This window comes from Chiloscyllium plagiosum, unplaced genomic scaffold, assembly GCF_037043375.1.
Source record: "Chiloscyllium plagiosum isolate Xiang-an unplaced genomic scaffold, Cpla_swu_hap1 HiC_scaffold_7, whole genome shotgun sequence".
In the NCBI taxonomy this organism is placed as follows: domain Eukaryota; kingdom Metazoa; phylum Chordata; class Chondrichthyes; order Orectolobiformes; family Hemiscylliidae; genus Chiloscyllium; species Chiloscyllium plagiosum.
The window spans coordinates 52,122,166-52,137,851 of record NW_028270145.1 but is presented as its reverse complement, the minus strand read 5'-3'; the positions used below and the strand labels follow the sequence as shown (position 1 = coordinate 52,137,851).

The window sequence follows — 15,686 nt, the reverse complement described above, 5'->3', positions numbered from 1 at the left end:
TGGAGAAAGAAATGGAGGCGTGGAGAAATAAATATTGATGTCTTGAAAACAGTTCACATTACAGAAGAGGAAGTGCTGTAGGTCTTAAAAACAAACAGGTGGATAAAACATCAGGGCCTGATCAAGTGTAGCCCAGGATGTAGAAATTGCAGGGCCTCTAGCAGAGATAGTTGTATCATCTACAGACATGCGTGAGGTGCAGAAGGAGTAGAAGGTGGCTAATGTTATGCCTTTATTTCAGTAAAGCTGTAAGGAGAAGCCTGGGAACTATAGACATGTGAGTTTGACATCAGTGGTAGGTTAGTTGTTGGAGGGGATTCTGCAGCATAGGATTTACATCCATTTGGAGAGGCAAGGATTCATTATGGATAGTCAGTGTGGCTTTGTGCATGGGAAATCATGTCTCACAAACTTGATTGAGTTTTTTTGAGGACGTAACCAAAATGATTGATATGGGCAGAGCAGCAGACATGGTTTACATGGACTTTAGTAAAGCCTTTGATAAGGTCCCACAAGGTAGACTAATTAACAAAGTTAGATCACATGCAATTCAGGAAGAGCTTGCCAACTGGATACAAGATTGACTTGACAGTAGGAGACGGGGGTTGTGGAGGAAGTTGTTTTTTGGCTTAGAGGCCTGTGATTAATTGTATTCCACAAGGATCAGTGCTGGGTCCACTTTTGTTTGTAATTTATATAAATGATTTGATTGAAAAGTTAGGAGACACGATGAGTAAGTTTGCGGATGACACCAAAGTTGGTGTTGTAGTCAACAGTGAAGAAGGTTATTTAAGATTACAAAGAGATATTGATCAATTGGGCCAATGGACTGAGGAGAGGCAGATGGAGTTTGCTTTGGATAAAATGTGAGGGCAGGATTTATACAGTTAATGGAAGGGCCCTGGGTAGTGTTGTCGAACAGAGAGATGTCTTTGAAGGTTGCAAGACAGGTTGACAGGGTTGTTAAGAGGATGTTTAGCACACTTGCCTGCATTGCTCAGACCATTGTAGAGAGGAGTTGACTGATTATGTTGAGGTTGTACAGGACATTGATGAAGCCACTTTTGGAATACTGGACAAACTGCTTTAGGAAGGGTAATATTAAATTGGAGAGGGTTCAGAAAAGATTTACCAGAATGTTGCTGGGACTGGAGGGTTTCTGCTATAGAGATAGGCCGGATATGACAGAAGTTTTTTCATTGAAGCATAGGAGGTTGCAATGTGACCTTATAGAGGTTTATAAAACCATGAGGGGCATAGATAAAGTGAATATCAGAAGGTCTTTTCTCTAGGTTGGGTGAATTCAAAACTAAGGGGTGTATTTTTAAGGTGAGAGGGGAAAGACTTAAGGTGCAACTTTTTCACACATAGGGTTGTTCGCTTGTGGAATGAACTGCCAGAGGAAGTGTTGGATGCTTTACATTTATAACATTTGAAAGATGTTTGAATAAGTACATGAATAGAAAAAGTTTAGAGGGATATGGGCCAAATGCAGGCAAGTGGGACCAGTTTAATTTGGAAAACTTGGTTGGCATGGACAAGTTGGACCAAAAAGATCTGTTTCTATGCTGTTTAACTCTTTGACTCTATAAGAGAATAGAGGTATAGGAGTCAGAAAAGCAAAGACTATGAGCAGAGGAAATGAGAGGAGAATAAGGAGTTGGGGGAACATTTTAAATTCCAGCAAAGGGAGATAAAGAGGCTGATTAAGGGGGGGAATAGAGTACTGTATGAGAGTAAAATGTAACACTGTATTCTACACTTTGTTCTGCTACCCTGATGCACTGTATGTGGTACGATTTGCCTGTAAAGCATGCAAAACAATACTTTTCACTGTATCTTGGTACATGTGACAACAATAAATTAATCAATCGATCAATCAATAGTCCCAAAGAACCACAGGGCTGCTCTCTCAACAAAGAAAGACGACTGGTGGTGATTCAACCTGAGGGTCACCATGCTTCAGGTGAGGGTGAGGTTAAAAAGATGGGACTTAAGTGACCTCAGTTGTGCTAAACATGAACCACACTGTTGACATCATTCTGCATTGCAAACCAGCCATCCAGGCGAAAGTGGGGACTACAGATGCTGGAGATCAGAGTCAAGATTAGAGTGGTGTTGGAAAAGCACAGCAGGTCAGGCATCATCTGAGGAGCAGGAAAAATCAACATTTTGGGCAAAAGCCCTTCATCAGGAAACCAGCCATCCAACCAGCTGAGTTGCAGGAAATAAATGAATTCAGAATTTGTAAGGAAATGGTGTTGAGGAAATTAATGGGATTTAAGGCTAATAAATCTCCAGGGCCGATCATCTATATCACAGAGTACTTAAGGAAGTGGCCCTAATAATAGCAGATGCACCAGTGGACATCTTCCAAATTTTACTCTCAATCATTAGTAAAGTAATGGAAAGTTTCATCATCAAACATACTTAGTAACAATCTGCTCACTGAAACCTAGTTTGCGTTCTGCTAGGGTAACTCAGCTCCTGATCTCATTACAGCCTTGGTTCAAACATGGAGAAAAGAGCTGAATTTCAGGGGTGAGGTGTGTGTGGTTGCCCTTGACAGTAAGGCGGTATTTGATCAGATGTGGCATCAAGGAGCCTAGCAAAACCGGAATCAATAGGAATCAGGACGAGAAACTGGTTCGAGTTCACCTGGCACACAGGAAGATTGTTTTTGTTGTTGGAGGTCAGTCATCTCAGCTTCAGGACATGTCTGCAAGAATACTTTGGGGTAATGTCCTCAGCCCAACTATCTTTAGCTGCTGCATTAATGACATTCCCTCCATCCTAAGGTCAGAACTGGGGATGTTTGTCCATAATTGCACAATGTTCAGCACCAGTCATGGCTCCGCAGACAGTGGAGCAGTCCATGTGCAAATGCAGAACAACCTAGACAATATCCAGCATTGGGCTGACAAGTGGCAAATAACTTTAGTGCCACACAAATGCTAGACAATAACTATCTCCACTAAGGGACATCAACCCTTGACATTCAATGGTGTTGCCATTACTGAATCTCCCACTTTCAACTTTCGGAGGGTTACTATTGACTGTAAACTGAACTGGACTCGCGATATAAATACAGCAGCTGCAAGATCAGTTCAGAGGCTAAGGATACTGCAGCAAGTAACTTACTCGCCTCCAATCTCCCCATAGCTTGTTCACCATCTACAATGCAAATGTCAGGAGTGTGATAGAATATTCCCTACTTGCTTGGATGAGTGTATCTTCAACAACATTGAAGCTTCATACCGTCCAGGACAAAGCACCCCACTTGACTGGCACCACATCCACAGGCATCCTCACCCTCCACCAGAGAGAAAGTGAGGGCTGCAGATGCTGGAGATCAGAGCTGAAAATGTGTTGCTGGAAAAGCGCAGCAGGTCAGGCAGCATCCAAGGAACAGGAGAATCGACGTTTCGGGCATAAGCCCTTCTTCATTCCTGAAGAAGGGTTTATGCCCGAAACGTCGATTCTCCTGTTCCTTGGATGCTGCCTGACCTGCTGCGCTTTTCCAGCAACACATTTTCAGCTCACCCTCCACCACCAAAGGTCAGTTGCAGCAGTGTGTACCATCTACAAGGTACTCTGTAGAAATTCACCAAGGTTCCTTAGGCAACATCTTCAAAACCCTCAACCACTATTATCTATAAGAAGTACAGTAGTAGATACATAGGAACACCACTAAAGTTCCCCTCCAAGCCACTCGCCATCCTGACTGATACATATCATCATTTCTTCAGTTTCACTTGGTCAAAATCCTAGAATTTCTCCCTAATGATATGGTGAGTCTACCTCAAGCACGTGGACTGCAGCAGTTCAAGAAGGCAGCTAAACACCACCTTCTTAAGGTCAATTAGGGACAAGCAATAAACCGTGACATCAACATCCCATGAGTGAATCAAAAAAAACCACTTCATCATGCCTGCTCTTGAACCAACTCTCAAACCAATTCACCCTTTCAACACTTCATTTTGTAGCTCAGGAACACCGTCTACAGTCTGCACATCACTACCAGGTTTCAGCTTCTGGGTCTTATCTCACTTTCTTAGTGCTCGCTCATTTTGCATTTACATGGACACTAGGAGAAAGTGAGGTCTGCAGATGCTAGAGATCAGAGTCGAGAGTGTGTTGCAGGTCAGGCAGCATCCAAGGAGCAAGAGAATTGACATTTCGGGCCAGAGTCTCTTTACTTGGAGACTTTACTTCTGTATACTTCACATTGCTTTCTTAGTGCACATTCAATGACTTCACCACTGACTTACAGGCTGCCAGCCTCCACGCTTTCTTAGTGCACAGGTCTTTAGTGCTCAGCTACAGACTGCCAGCCTGTGTGTAATTTGGATTGCTGTCTTATAATGTGGGTGTCATTAGTGCTCAGTTACTGGTTGCCAGTATTTATGGCTTACATTGCATTTTAATGCAGAGGAAGAAACAGGCAGCTCATCATGGTGGGAAGCATTGAACAGTCAAGGGGGTGGACATGTTGTGTGGCGAAAGTGATGAAGGGCTACTGCCTGAAAGATCGATTTTCCTGCTTCTCGGATGGTGCCTGACAGACTGTGCTTTTCCAGCACCACTCTAATCTTTACTCTGATGATGTTGTATGGCACTGTGCTCTGTTGAAATCACGCCTGAGGTAAATGCCAGCATTTTACGTGGCAAATACAATGCATGTGCTTCAACCAAATGTCCATATTTAAAAGTCAAAGGGGAGTCATCCTCTGTGGGCAAAGGACAGCCATTCAGGACCTACCACTGTGGTGAGTCAAGGAGGAGAGTCAGTTGGGGTGCTGCTGGAGACATCAGTCTTGGGGGCTTATGGGGATCATTTGGGGCTGTCTATCAAGTCAGTCTGAAAGTGGAGCTGGGGGTGGGGTGGGTAGGGGTACCTGAGGGTTTGTTTAATAATAGTCAGTCTATATCAGTGGACAGTCCACAGAGTTCTGGGAAAAGCAGACACCTAAGTTTGGGATGGGCTTCATTGTACTCTGTCACCGTGGTGACAGTGCTATTAGGCAATTAGAGATAATAGAGTAGGATCTCATAGTGAATAGAAGGGGAGTGGGAACTCCAGAAGGGGCCATTCAAACATATCATGGAAATCTGGCATGGTTAAGGTGTGGGGCCAACAAAGGTATAGGAATTTACCAAGTCATGGGCTCGAGGAGTAAAGTATGGACATTAAAAATTAAATAAAGGGCTCAACAAAAATGAGGAAGGCTGGTGGCCATAGGGATAGCAATAGACAAAGGAACATTAAATAAGGAGGGAAAATATACATCTCAGACAGAACCTTGCATATTACTTACATTGAAATGAGTCAGTTGTAATAACTACACAAAATGGGTGAGAGTGCATGCAGAGAAGGCTGAGATGATTATAGTTGTTTCTTTTTTAGAGCAGAGAGTTAAATCTTTTGGAATTTGAGACCGTTTTAGGGGCAATTGCAGTAATTTACCCACCTGACTTAAATTTTAACTCTTGTTTTATTCACTCATGGGAAGAGGGCATTGCTGGCTGGACATTCTCAAATTACTATTGAGAAGATGGTGAACTGCCTTCTTGAACTACTGCAGTCCATTTGGTGTAGGTACTCACAATGCTGGTAGGGAAGGAATTTCAGGATTTTGATTCAATGACATTGAAGGAACAGTTTCTAAATCAAGATAATGAATGGCTGGGGGAGAAGGTGAAACTTGCAAGTGGTGGTTTTCCCATGTATTTGCTGTCCTTGTCATTTTAGATGGGGTGCTCATGGGTTTGGAAGGTACTGTCCAAGGAGCCTTACTGAATTTCTGCAGTGCATCTTGTAGAAGGTACACACTGCTGCTACTGAACATCAGTGGTGGAAGCATTGAAAGTTTCTGGATGTGGTAGCAATCAGTGATGGAGGGAAGGTCATTGATGAAGCTGATGTTAGGTCTTACTCCCAACAACTATAATCATCTTCCTTTGTGCCAGATATGATATTTAGCAGAAGAGATTTCATCCACTGATCATTAATTGTATGAAAATGCACATTAAAAGTTACAGCATTAAGGATTTATGACCATTACTTGTGTGCATTAGATACCTACTTGCATGTCTACTAAACAACTGAAATGGGAACAAGTTATTTAAAAGGTGGCACTCTGAAGTGTGTATTTTATAAACACATTCCATATCTAGCATTGGAAGACAACATTTTGCAGCTGCCAGTTTCACACACTGTATATATTCAAGGATGAGATCTGTGATGCAGAAGGGAGCTTTTTTTGGGGGGGAGGAGTGTGGATTCTCATGGCAGTTTTTTACAGTTTTCTATTTCCAATGTGGCATGAAACCTTTCCTTCTGCAATGTACAATTGGATAAGGTTTCAGAAATAAAAACAGAAACTGCTGGAAAATCTCAGGTCTGACAGTACCTGTGGAGAGAAAGCAAAGTTTACATTGGTCATCAATAGTTCTAAACAAAACGGGCTTAAAGAGGGTGTCAGAGGACATAGAAAAGAAACTAGAGAAAAATGTGAAGTCAGGACTGGAGCTGGAGAAGCATTAAAAGAAATGTAACCCTGAAGGCTACTAGAAGAGAGAGAGAGAGAGAGAGAGAGAGAGACACAGATGCAGCCAATCAGGTGATCATGATCTAAATGACAAAGAGGTTCTGGAGTTCCTTGCACATTGTTGGAGAGGAGGATGGACGGATCAGAGAAAGAGGTTGATTTGCAGTAGAGAAAATAAGCTAACAGTTATCTTTGCATTGTCAAACACTCCTGGAATAGTTAGCAGTTTTGGCTGTAGAGTGCAAGACTCAATGCAGCCAGATTTGACAATGGATAGCTAACCAATTGTCTGCATATTCTTTTATGTCCACAGATCTTAGACTAAAGTAAGTGGAGGTGAGAACAAAAATGGCCAGAGTTGAAAAGAGTAATAGTTTTGTTGGGAACTGGGACAACAAAGTTGGAGGTGAGGGTGTAGTTGAGCAAAATAGCCTGCAATATTCATCACAATAGGAGCACAAAAGCTAGAAAATTGTGATTTTGTAAGTACAGTTGTAAGTGAATTAAGGGATTTTCTCCAGGGTTGGATACAAAAGGAATTAGGGCTGTGGATGTGGAAGTGGTACACTTCTGATGAGTAATACAAGGAAGATATCAGAGATGACCTTATCTGTAATTGATTTGATGGGACTGTCAAGACCATGAGATGACCAGGTCAAGGTGGTAGCCCCATTCATATGGCGTTGGGAATTATTAGGAGTTACATGGGAGGACAAATTTAAGAGAAGGTAAAACGGCAATGAAATGAGAGGAGAGAGAACAAGACAAGATGAAGATTAAATCGCTGAGAATGAGATTTTGTTTAATGTATAGGCTGAGGGAGATAATTAGTTGCCAGAACAATAGTGAATGAAGATTTTGAAAGAGAAGTGAGAGAAGAAAAAGCAACTGAGATACTCACAGAAGGAATAAGTGCCAGAATGTTGGGATTCAAGCCAAGCAATAAGTGCCACATCAGTACTGTGATGGTCTTGATGGAGCTAGTGAAGGAAGATACAGACAGAGGGGAAAGCTTCTGTATGGAGATGGCATCACCAGCCTCAGTCAGATTTACATCAAAGCAGTATTGTTGATGATATCTTCTGCAATACATTAATGGAAGGGTCTTGGTCACCCAGCAAGTGGACATTCTAAAAAGAAATGCCAGAGGGGTGGGGGAATCCACATTCAGCAAAGGAAGAATTAAGTTGGACAAGAAAGAGATTGGTAAGGTTAGCCATAAGTGGGCCAATTGAGTTGTAAGATCATCAAGAGTGAGAGGTAAGGTCATTGGGAATGCTAAACGTAATGAGCCAGTACTGAGTGCCCTGATAAGCTCCTTGAAGGATGACAAGAAATGTGTAAACAGGAGCTAATAAGTTCATCTAACAAAGAATAAAGCCAGTGACCACAGCAAGTAAGCGAGAAAGTTGAGGAGGAATGAATCGTTGAGCTAGATATGAGAGCCCTTTATACTTTGCTCAGGTAACTGTTCTTTTCTGTCTAAATCTTGACAGTGATTGTGAATATGTAAATGGAATTTAAATGTATGATGTAAGGGTTGTACATTATATAGAATTTAATATAATTTATTTTTGAATTTGGATTTTTAATTTTGAACAAATGGCATATGGGTTTTCTATGGACCTGAGTGAGCTTAATGATTAACTTGTAAGTAATTTTGTGGCAATGGTGATGCCTTTTAAAATATAGTTTTGGAGTCTAATGGCAATTCATTTGAATTGGGGGAGTTGATGAGTGAATATCATCTACGATGTAGAGCATCAAGCTTTCAAACAGAAGATTTTCTGGAAATGTTTTTGGGCTTAAGGGAAACGACCATCTATTGATTTCTTTTTCAGTTTGGTCATTTCCTCATGGTTCTTATCTGAAGCTGGATGTTACACAGTTGCTTCTGAGAAAGGGAGAAATAATTTAGATGAGTTAAAAATAGGTTATCTTAGTGTAAGGAGTTTAGTAAAAACCTCCAAATCAGAAGCATTCAGTTAAAACCCTGAAGGGGTTATTTGAGACTCAAAGTTTAAACTCAGTTATATGATGAGTCAAGGAAATGTCTGTCCGATTTCAAGACCAGGAATTGATACCATGATGATATCAAACTTTATGTTGGATTCTCTCTGATGTTTGAATACTATAATGGTATGCAGTGGGATTAATGGGATTTATTTTTATGTGTATTTTGAAACCTTTAAATATATATTTAAATATTTATTCTATTTTACCATCATTTCCCTTATATAATAACGTTCTGTTTTCCTGTTAAACCTGAATGTGCACATTGTATGTTTGCATTTCAATAAAAATCCATCTCTAAAAAACTAGAATAAAAATAAGATCTATCAAGCCAGATTTCAGTCTAGAATCAGACATTTCCAGAAATAATCAGCTGGAGTAATGATACATATAGGAATTTACAGCAAGATCTTTCCGGTTAACAACCATTCTCCAAACATATAAACTTCCTTTTAGGGTCACTGGATGATGATCTCAATTGAAACTTTAGCCCAAGGCTATTAAAGACAATGATATCTTCTCAGTTGTGGCTCAAACTTGTATCAACTAACAACAAAGAGCATTATTCAAAGGTGGGATTTGTGCATATCTGAGTAGTTGACGTTGGGCAATACTTTTACCATGGAATCATTGTGAGCTGAAAATCAATGAATCTGATCAGAATAGCTTATTCCACATCTAAATTCATCCTTTATGATAGAAGACTTGGCCAAGTTATCAGCCCTGCATAGGATTATCATCAAAATGAAACTATTTCGAACTGACAAACTACACTTTCCTGTTTAGGTTAGGAACACAACAGGTATGCAGTTGCAAAGCAACATTTTGCACCAGTCAGAATGAAAATGATAACATTTTGAATCTCCAATTTTTGTGATTTAGAACATTTCATATCCTGGAATTTTGACTTCTGTAAGTGTATGATACAAATTACTAAAGAGGAATTTTAACAACAAATGTTGCAGCAAATATGCATGAACCAATAAGAATTTAATGCCTTCAGTTTCTATAATCAGCAAAGTTAATCTGGTGTAGCATTTTCCATGCTACAATTGGCTCTGTCTACTCCAAGCTGAAAATGTGTTGCTGGAAAAGCGCAGCAGGTCAGGCAGCATCCAAGGAACAGGAGAATCGACGTTTCGGGCATAAGCCCTTCTTCAGGAATGAGGAAAGTGTGCCCAGCAGGCTAAGATAAAAGGTAGGGAGGAGGGATTTGGGGGAGGGGCGTTGGAAATGCGATAGGTGGAAGGAGGTCAAGGTGAGGGTGATAGGCCGGAGTGGGGTGGGGGCGGAGAGGTCAGGAAGAAGATTGCTGGTTAGGAAGGCGGTGCTGAGTTTGAGGGATTTGACTGAGACAAGGTGGGGGGAGGGGAAATGAGGAAACTGGAGAAATCTGAGTTCATCCCTTGTGGTTGGAGGGTTCCTAGGCGGAAGATGAGGCGCTCTTCCTCCAATCGTCGTGTTGCTATTGTCTGGCGATGGAGGAGTCCAAGGACCTGCATGTCCCTGGTGGAGTGGGAGGGGGAGTTGAAATGTTGAGCCATGGGGTGGTTGAGTTGGTTGGTCCGGGTGTCCCAGAGGTGTTCTCTGAACCATTCCACAAGTAGGCGTCCTGTCTCCCCAATATAGAGGAGGCCACATTGGGTGCTGCGGATGCAATAGATGATGTGTGTGGAGGTGCAGGTGAATTTGTGGCAGATATGGAAGTATCCCTTGGGGCCTTGGAGGGAAGTAAGGGGGGAGGTGTGGGCGCAAGTTTTGCATTTCTTGCGGTTGCAGGGGAAGGTGCCGGGAGTGGAGGTTGGGTTGGTGGGGGGTGTGGACCTGACGAGGGAGTCACAGAGGGAGTGGTCTTTTCGGAACCCTGATAGGGGAGGGGAGGGAAATATATCCCTGGTGGTGGGGTCCGTTTGGAGGTGGCGGAAATGACGGCGGATGATCCGCTGTACATGGAGGTTGGTGGGGTGGTAGGAGAGGACCAGTGGGGTTCTGTCCTGGTGGCGGTTGGAGGGGCGGGGCTCAAGAGCGGAGGAGAGGGAAGTGGAAGTGATGCAGTGGAGGGCATCGTCGACCACGTCTGGGGGGAAATTGCGGTCCTTGAAGAAGGAGGCCTTCTGGGTTGTAGAGATTTGGAACTGGTCCTCCTGGGAGCAGATGCGGCGGAGACGAAGGAATTGGGAATATGCGATGGCGTTTTTACAGGGGGAAGGGTGGGAGGAGGTGTAGTCTAGGTAGCTGTGGGAGTCGTCGGTTTATAGTAAATGTCTGTGTTGATTCGGTCGCCCGAGATAGAAATGGAAAGGTCTAGGAAGGGGATGGAGGAGTCTGAGACGGTCCAGGTGAATTTGAGGTTGGGGTGGAAGATGTTGGTAAAGTGGATGAACTGTTCAACTTCCTCGTGGGAGCACAAGGCAGCGCCGATACAGTCATCGATGTAGCGGAGGAAAAGCTATGGGTGGTGCCAGTGTAGCTGCGGAAGATGGACTGTTCCACATATCCTGCGAAGAGTTAGGCATAGCTGGGGCCCATGCGGGTGCCCATGGCTACTCCTTTGGTTTGGAGCAAGTGGGAGGATTGGAAAGAGAAGTTGTTCAGAGTGAGGACCAGTTCAGTCAGTCGAAGGAGGGTGTCAGTGGAAGGGTACTGGTTAGTACGGCAGGAAAGGAAGAAGCGGAGAGCTTTGAGTCCTTCATGATGGGGGATGGAGGTGTACAGGGACTGGATGTCCATGGTGAAGATAAGGCGTTGGGGACCGGGAAAGCGAAAATCATGGAGGAAGTGGAGGGCATGGGTGGTGTCCCGAACGTAGGTGGGGAGGTCTCGGATGAAGGGGCACAGGACCGTGTCGAGGTATGCAGAGATGAGTTCGGTGGGGCAGGAGCAGGCTGAGACATTGGGTCGGCCGGGGCAGTCAGGTTTGTGGATTTTGGGCAGAAGGTAGAAACGGGCGGTGTGGGGTTGTGGGACTATGAGGTTGGAGGCGGTGGATGGGAGATCCCCTGAGGTGATGAGGTTATGGATGGTCTGGGAGATGATGGATTGGTGGTGGGAGGTGGGGTCATGGTCAACGGGGCAGTAGGAGGAGGTGTCCGAAAGCTGGCATTTAGCCTCAGTGGTATAAAGGTCGGTGCGCCAAACTACTACTCGCCTCCCTTGTCTGCTGGTTTGATAGTGAGGTTGGGGTTGGAATGGAGGGAGTGGAGGGCTGCACGTTCCGAGGGTGCGAGGTTGGAGTGGGTGAGAGGGGTGGAGAAGTTGAGGAGGTTAATGTCGCGGCGGCAGTTGGCTATGAAGAGATCAAGGATGGGTAAGAGGCCAGCACGGGGTGTCCAGGTGGAAGGGGTGTGTTGGAGGCAGGAGAAGGGGTCGTCAGAGGGTGGGCGAGAATCCTGGTTGAAGAAGTAGGCGCGGAGGCGAAGGTGGCGGAAGAATTATTCGATGTCACGGCGCGTGTTGAACTCGTTGATCCGAGAGCATAGGGGAATGAAGGTGAGGCCTTTGCTGAGGACTGATCTTTCATCCTCAGAGAGAGGGGTAGTTCTGGAGGGATGGTGAAAACACGGCAGGGCTGGGAGCTAGGACCTGGTGTGGGGCTGTTCGATGTCACGCCGCCTCAACCACCACCAGGGATATATTTCCCTCCCCTCCCCTATCCCACCACCAGGGATATATTTCCCTCCCCTCCCCTATCGCACCACCAGGGATATATTTCCCTACCCTATCAGCGTTCCGAAAAAACCACTCCCTCCGTGACTCCCTCGTCAGGTCCACACCCCCCACCAACCCAACCTCCACTCCCGGCACCTTCCCCTGCAACCGCAAGAAATGCAAAACTTGCGCCCACACCTCCCCTCCTTACTTCCCTCCAAGGCCCCAAGGGATACTTCCATATCTGCCACAAATTCACCTGCACCTCCACACACATCATCTATTGCATCCGCAGCACCCGTTCCTCTATATTGGGGAGACAGGCCGCCTACTTGTGGAATGGTTCAGAGAACACCTCTGGGACACTCGGACCAACCAACCCCACCACCCCGTGGCTCAACACTTCAACTCCCCCTCCCACTCCACCAGGGACATGCAGGTCCTTGGACTCCTCCATCGCCAGACCATAGCAACACGACGGCTGGAGGAAGAGCGCCTCACCTTCCGCCTAGGAACCCTCCAACCACAAGGGATGAACTCAGATTTCTCCAGTTTCCTCATTTCCCCTCCCCCCACCTTGTCTCAGTCAAATCCCTCAAACTCAGCACGGCCTTCCTAACCTGCAATCTTCTTCCTGACCTCTCCGCCCCCACCCCACTCCGGCCTATCACCCTCACCTTGACCTCCTTCCACCTATCGCATTTCCAATGCCCCTCCCCCAAGTCCCTCTTCCCTACCTTTTATCTTAGCCTGCTGGACACACTTTCATCATTCCTGACGGAGGGCGTATGCCCGAAATGTCGATTCTCCTGTTCCTTGGATGCTGCCTGACCTGCTGCGCTTTTCCAGCAACACATTTTCAGCTCTGATCTCCAGCATCTGCAGTCCTCAGTTTCTCCCAGTCAAAATAATTTTCCAATATTATTTAATCCTGCTGTTACACAATAAAACTGAAATGTATAGGTGCAAAACAATAGGTTCTATTGCAATTTTATCAGGGCCCATTACAATTCCTTATTGAAACTTACAGCAATCTCACTCCATTTAAAAATGAAACGTGCTTCATTCCAATTCTATTTTAAAGATTTGCATTTCAGTTCCACTCTTGCCTGTTATAAGCCATTGATGATTAGTTATTAGGAATTTTGACAGAGTTGAAAAATAATCGAAACTTAGCAAATAAATACATTTAAAATGGTCTTCTTAGTTAACTTTAACCGTCCCAATCCAACTGTCAAGTCCTACACAGTCGCTTCCTCAATACTTCGAGAATATGTATATACATGCTGAGCTAAGTCCATAAAACGTTGCGTTTAAGTGATTCGTATTTTAGCTTGTCCATCAAAACCAATATTAAGGATATAATAGCGTATTTGAGTACGTCAATTTAGATTATAAAAGTACATTTCTCATGTCCTTAACCGAGATCCAATCCCAAACCTGTAAAGGCAATCATTTCACACTGTTTAAAACATCTATAGTCAGAAACGAATAGAAATGGAGAACCACACAAAAGAATAATAACTGCACCTGACAAATCGTTGAGCTCCGGAAATCATTCTCTTAAGAATTGTCTCACTTTAGATTTATATTTTAAAAACCGTTCTGATGCGGCCCCTTTAAAGAAAATGAACACGACCGTGACAATCATTAACCGTTGTAGGAACTCATCCGGATACTGTTTGGGTAAATTCAGCAAGAAAGCTCCGGCAGAAAATTAATGAAGTCTTATCGGAACCTGAAATTGAGCTAAACAATGAACACAATAGAGCATCACCTCGGTAACTGAAGTGAAATTCCGAAGACAGAACTGCCAGTCGACCTGTGATCAGTTGAAATCTAAATGCAACCATTTGGCGTAGATTGGAGATTATTTGATTGTGGAGGGTGTTCATCAATGAAACCTGTGGCTGTTTAAATTTATTGCAGCTCCCACCAACAATGAAGAAAAAGCTCAAATGCACTGCTTAAGGGCTCAGTATATTTTTAAAAGAAGAATACCTATGTGCACAGATAGTAACACTTTAAACAGTGTTAAAGAAGCAAGCCTCACAGCTAGCTTTCGAGGAGCATTATTAATTGCTGATTTACATGAAAAAAAATCGGTCATACGGTTCAATTCGTTACACGTGTCAACTGGGGGCATTATGTTTGTCATGCTATGATTGTACATTTTTAATGATCGTCACAGCAGAATGAGAAATAAGGGAAACGGAAATGATTCTTCCTATTTCAGAAAATTATTGTTATTTCCAAAACAGACATTACACATGGAGATTGCGTTGTGAAGTTGGCCAATTCAACTCTTCAAGGTTAATATACAAAGAGAATTCCCAAGATTGAAGTATAAGTTGAGAATGCATACGTGGTCAAATGCAAACTCTGAAGTGGTTCTGGAAATTATCGGGCTCAACAAACCTCATACCTTTATCTTTGATTTGCACTAACTGGGAGGGGTTGGCTGCTTAGGAACTATTCAAATCTTGGCAACAAGGTGAGTTAATCCGTTTGGCCACACACCAGGATTTCCACTCACTTTCCATTTAATTTCAACACGCTGCGCCACATCGCAACTCAAAGATGAAACCAATCGCCTAAGCAGCCGAAAGAATAAAAAATAAACTCTCGTGTTGACAAATAAAGGGTTTAAAACGTAAGCATATATTCTTCAAGGATTTTTTCAACCTCAATGTGCAGTGATTAATGTACTTGCAGATGCGGGTAACAAAAGGAAAATGTTTTCAATAAATGATTCATATGAAGATATTGTACACATTATTAATGCAATCAATTTTCCTTTTTCCCCAAAAATTACTGGAAGTCTTGCGTTAAGGGATCTAGCTGTTCATCATTTTAGAACTAACAATAAAAGCTAATTTCCCATTGACCTTCACCACACTCTTGGACTTGTATTGCATTTAAAAGCTGAAAAGATTTTGTACATGTCACCAATGAAAACAGTTTTTCTCTTTAAGGAACGTGTTTTGAAATATCCGAAAGATGGATGTAAACTAGTACTTTCATAACAGTAACGTAAATCCTTCGTATGTATCAGTTCTATTTCAAAGTCACTTAGCCCTTGAGTTTCTCATGGGTTATAATGTCCTAAAGGTGCGACACCAGTATACAAGTTACCTGGTGGCAATGATATATTTGCACTTGTAGCCACAATATAAAACTGCTCAGGGCAATATTTCCACGCATTCTAAGGATTATTCGTGCAGAATAATTAGTGGCGAGATGTGACAATAATTTATAATCTGAATAAATATTTATAAATGTTGTTTGTTTACGTTTTCAATAACACGTGATTGTTGTAGACTTTATCGACCCTAGCGAGTGGTTTGGTCGTTACTATGGGACCACTTCATATAAAAATATTGCGCCTCATTTAAAATAATTTGCCTGATCACGACCGCATTTTACAAAGCGTTGGCAGCGCCACTTACTGATCAGCTGATGAATGAATGAGGG

The 15,686-nt window shown here is 43.3% G+C and overlaps 1 protein-coding gene across 1 annotated transcript in view; it reads right to left on the bottom strand.

Moving 5' to 3' along the window:
• ola1 (Obg-like ATPase 1) overlaps nt 1-15,686 on the bottom strand; it is a 236,025-nt gene extending 220,339 nt beyond the window's left edge. Inside the window, exon 1 of the mRNA XM_087989008.1 lies at nt 15,662-15,686. The gene's annotated coding sequence lies outside the window, so the exon portion shown is untranslated. The remainder of the gene's footprint in view (nt 1-15,661) is intronic.